Source organism: Aptenodytes patagonicus, unplaced genomic scaffold (genome assembly GCF_965638725.1).
Source record: "Aptenodytes patagonicus unplaced genomic scaffold, bAptPat1.pri.cur scaffold_176, whole genome shotgun sequence".
NCBI lineage: Eukaryota > Metazoa > Chordata > Aves > Sphenisciformes > Spheniscidae > Aptenodytes > Aptenodytes patagonicus.
In genome coordinates this window covers 117,501-122,500 of record NW_027472114.1, presented here as the reverse complement: position 1 = coordinate 122,500, position 5,000 = coordinate 117,501, and positions in this window count along the sequence as shown.

The following is a 5,000-nucleotide window of genomic DNA, read 5'->3' as shown; positions in this document are numbered from 1 at the left end:
CGCTCGCTCGCTCGGTCGGGGGAGGAGGACAACACCTCGCGTGCGACGGGAAGCGAATTGGAAAGGAGACCGCCCTGCCTGAACACCGGACACCGCCGTTGCTCCCTATGACGGGGAGCACGGAGGAGCCGGCCCGCCGGGGGCCCTCTCCGACGCGACCCGAAAGGCCTCATCGATCGGTAAAGGAAAGACAGCGGAGAAGTAAGCGGTGGCCCCGCGGCCACGGTTCCTGGGACAGCGACGGCCGCGCGCGCCCGCTCCCCCGCCCGCCCGGGGAGGGCTGGCTGGGCGGCGGACGCGGGGCCCTGCGTGCGAGCGAGAGGGCAACGTCTGCGGAGAGGTGCAACGCCGGCCTGAACACCGGCAGAGCCGGCCCGCCGAGAAGCCTCTCCGACGCGCCCTAAGCGCCTCGTCGATCGGGTAAGTACGGAAAGGCAGTGAAGGAGAACAAAAGCAAGCGGAGGCCCCGCGGCCACGGTTCCTGGGACAGCGACGGCCGCGCGCGCCCGCTCCCCCGCCCGCCCGGGGAGGGCTGGCTGGGCGGCGGACGCGGGGCCCTGCGTGCGAGCGAGAGGGCAACGTCTGCGGAGAGGTGCAACGCCGGCCTGAACACCGGCAGAGCCGGCCCGCCGAGAAGCCTCTCCGACGCGCCCTAAGCGCCTCATCGATCGGGTAAGTACGGAAAGGCAGCGAAGGAGAACAAAAGCAAGCGGAGGCCCCGCGGCCACGGTTCCTGGGACAGCGACGGCCGCGCGCGCCCGCTCCCCCGCCCGGGGAGGGCTGGCTGGGCGGCGGACGCGGGGCCCTGCGTGCGAGCGAGAGGGCAACGTCTGCGGAGAGGTGCAACGCCGGCCTGAACACCGGCAGAGCCGGCCCGCCGAGAAGCCTCTCCCGACGCGCCCGGGGACGCCTCGGCGGGCGCTGCCTGCGGGTCTGAGTCGGTCAAAGGCGGGGGGAGGAGCGGGAGGTGCCGCCGGCCACCCGCTCCAGACAACAACGCCCTCGAGCGAGGTCACCGGGACCGGGGGAAAGCCGCGGCAGGCTCGACTCCCCCGGGCCCTTCAGCGTTCCAGAGTGCCGGCGACCGCCACCGGCCGCCGGTCTTTGCCCGTCGCCCTCACGGTGGGAAAAGAAAAAAGAAAAAAAAAAACCACGAGGCGCCACGCCTCGCCCGCGCCATCGCCGGGGATCGGAGCACGGGGAAAGCCTACCCCCCGGCCACCTGCGTTCGGCTGCCGGCCACCGGGACCGGCTGCCATTGATCTTCCCCCGCTCAGCGGGCTCCAGCTTAGGGCCGGAGAAAAAGGACGGGGCGCCGCCGCCGCCTCGCCCGCCGCGTGCAGACTTTCTCGTCGAGCCCTCCGGCGACGGGGGAAGCCGGGGTAGGCCAGACGCCACGGGCCGCCCGCGTATGGCTCGCGCCGGCAAAAAGGAGGCCGAGGCGCCGCCGCCTCGCCCGCGCCATCATCGGGCCCTCCTCCCTGGGGGGGGCCGGGGAAAGCCGCGGCAGGCTCGAAACCCCCCGGCCGTCTGCGTGCGCCCGGCTGCCGGCCACCACGACGGGCCGCCGCTCTCTGCCCGCTTGGCGGGCTCCGGCTTAAGGCCGGAGAAAAACAAAGGACGAGGTGCCGCCACCTCGCCCGCCCCCATCCCCTGGCCCTCAGGAGCCGGCGGCGGCCGCCGCGGCGGGCTGGGCTCTCGCAGGCACCTCTGCCTCGGGGCCTCTACCAGCACTCGCCATCGCCATCATCGGGCCCTCGGGGGGACGGGGGAAAGCCGCGCCGAGCTCCGCTGCGCTCCCCCTGCCCTTCCAGCGTTCGAGTGCCGGCGGCGGCCGCCGCCGCCGGTCTTCGCTCTTCGCCCTGCCCCGCGGGAGCCGAACCGTCCGGGGGAACCGCCACTACGCCCGCCGAGCGCCCCACTTGGCCGGCCGAGGCGAGGGCGTTGCAGCCGCTGGCTAGCGCCGCTCTCGGAGGCGAGTCCCCACTCCCTCCTATAGTACGGACAGGCACGTCCCCGCCCCCGGCAAGCTGCAAGAACGGTGCCTCCGCCCACCGGGGGGGCGCGCCGCCGCCGCCGCCTTTTACGATGACGTAACTGGAGGCAGCGAAAAACAGCGACCCCTTGGGCAGCTCCGAGCAGGCGGCGGGGACAACACGTCTACCCCTCAGCCCCGGAAACGCGACCAAGTCCCGCCGGAGCCCGGTAGACGTGGCCACCCTTTTCGCCGGACGCGCCGACAGCGACGGTCCGCGCTCTCCGGGGACCGCCGCCGGCCGCCGCCGGCCCCGGAGCCGGGTCGACCTGGCGGCCACCTGCGGAGCCGGGTAGACCTAGCGGCCGCCACCGGCCGCGGAGGCGGGTAGACGTGGCGTCCGGCCGCGGAGGCCGGTAGACGTGGCGTCCGGCCGCGGAGGTCGGTAGACGTGGCGTCCGACCGCGGAGGTCGGTAGACGTGGCGTCCGGCCGCGGAGGCGGGTAGACGTGGCGTCCGACCGCGGAGGCCGGTAGACGTGGCGTCCGGCCGCGGAGGTCGGTAGACGTGGCGCCCGGCCGCGGAGGTCGGTAGACGTGGCGTCCGACCGCGGAGGCGGGTAGACGTGGCGTCCGACCGCGGAGGTCGGTAGACGTGGCGTCCGGCCGCGGAGGTCGGTAGACGTGGCGTCCGGCCGCGGAGGTCGGTAGACGTGGCGTCCGGCCGCGGAGGCGGGTAGACGTGGCGTCCGACCGCGGAGGCCGGTAGACGTGGCGTCCGGCCGCGGAGGCGGGTAGACGTGGCGCCCGGCCGCGGAGGTCGGTAGACGTGGCGTCCGACCGCGGAGGCCGGTAGACGTGGCGTCCGGCCGCGGAGGCGGGTAGACGTGGCGTCCGGCCGCGGAGGCGGGTGCACGTGGCGGCCGGCCGCCACGTGCTCCGGAGCCGGCTGGACCGGCCAGCCCGGTTCTCCCCAGGCCGAGCTGTGGGTGGGTGGTGGTGGGGGCTAATTTCTACTTTTTTCCCCTTTTTCGGGATTTACGCGAATCTGGCGCAAGGGCCACCCCGTCCCTGTTTCAGCAGGGCGGCGGGGGTCGTGGGGGGGGGTCCGGGGGGGTTAATTTTTTTTTTTCCCCTTTTTCGGGATTTACGCGAATCTGGCGCAAGGGCCACCCCGTCCCTGTTTCAGCAGGGCGGCGGGGGTCGTGGGGGGGGGTCCGGGGGGGTTAACTTTTTTTTTTCCCCCTTTTTCGGGATTTACGCGAATCTGGCGCAAGGGCCACCCCGTCCCTGTTTCAGCAGGGCGGCGGGGGTCGTGGGGGGGGGTCCGGGGGGGTTAATTTTTTTTTTTCCCCTTTTTCGGGATTTACGCGAATCTGGCGCAAGGGCCACCCCGTCCCTGTTTCAGCAGGGCGGCGGGGGGTCGTGGGGGGGGGGGTCCGGGGGGGTTAACTTTTTTTTTTCCCCTTTTTCGGGATTTACGCGAATCTGGCGCAAGGGCCACCCCGTCCCTGTTTCAGCAGGGCGGCGGGGGTCGTGGGGGGGGGGGGTCCGGGGGGGTTAACTTTTTTTTTTCCCCTTTTTCGGGATTTACGCGAATCTGGCGCAAGGGCCACCCCGTCCCTGTTTCAGCAGGGCGGCGGGGGTCGTGGGGGGGGGTCCGGGGGGGTTAATTTTTTTTTTTTCCCCTTTTTCGGGATTTACGCGAATCTGGCGCAAGGGCCACCCCGTCCCTGTTTCAGCAGGGCGGCGGGGGTCGTGGGGGGGGGTCCGGGGGGGTTAACTTTTTTTTTTCCCCTTTTTCGGGATTTACGCGAATCTGGCGCAAGGGCCACCCCGTCCCTGTTTCAGCAGGGCGGCGGGGGTCGTGGGGGGGGGGTCCGGGGGGGTTAACTTTTTTTTTTCCCCTTTTTCGGGATTTACGCGAATCATGGTACAAGGACGGCCACCCCGTCATTTTGAATGGATTTTTAAGAATTTCGGGTTTTTTAAACGCCCCCCTCCCCCGCCGCCGCCCTCAACGCACGCGCCCACAGGCACGCGCCCCCCCCGCCCCGAACCGGTGGCCGCCGTGCGCTCGCCGGCTTCACCGCCCCGTCCAGCCTCTCCGCTCCGCTCCGCTCCGCCCCGCCCCCACCCCCCCCCCCCACCCCCCCCCCCGGCTCACGGCAAGTCTGCCCTCCCGGCCGGCTTTTTTCCTCCCCAGCTGGTAGGGGAGGGGCCGGGTAGAGGCGGCGGCCCCCGGGGCGAGTTCGCCGTCTGCCGGGAGACTTCAGGACGGGGCGTCCATTGCCGAGTTATTATTTCTTTTTTTAATGAAACAAATGTATTAGAAGAAGTATCTGCGACCCTGCAGACGCCACCCCGCCCCCCCCCCCGGCGGCACACGCGCGCTCAGAGAGAGACACACACACACACACACACACACAGAGACACAGACACACACACGGAGACAGACACAGACACAGACACACACACACCGACACGCACACCTGCGCGCGCGCGCTCCCCCTCCCGCCCTCCCTCCCTCCCTCCCCGCGCTGCAGTTCCGTACCCGCCGACCGGCGGGTGCGGCCCCTCCGCCCCGACCGCAGACTCTCCGGCGCCCCGGAGCAGCGGGGGGGGCGGGCTGGGGGAGGTGTGCGTCCGCAGCCGCGCGCTCTGCGCATGCGCGCGCGCCCCGCTGCCCGGCAACCGGGCCCCCGCCCGCCCGCCCGCCCACGGCGAAAGGGCGCCGGTTCCCGCCACGCCAACGTTCCCGCGCTCGGTCGCGACGGCAGCGGCAGCGGCAGGGGAGGGAGGCCGGCGCAGAGGCAGGCTGGGGAGGGGGGGGATACAGGGATTCGGAGAAGGTTTCCGTTTGGGTCGTTTGCGGGTTTTTTTTTCACGCAGACAGACACCCACCGCTGCCCCGTTTCGCGTTCGTTGGTTTTTCAGCCCGCGGCGGGGGCGGCGGGCAGGCGCGCAGCAGGGCGAGAGGGAGGGAGGGAGCGAGGAAGGCGGGAGCCGGGGCTCGGGCACGGCAG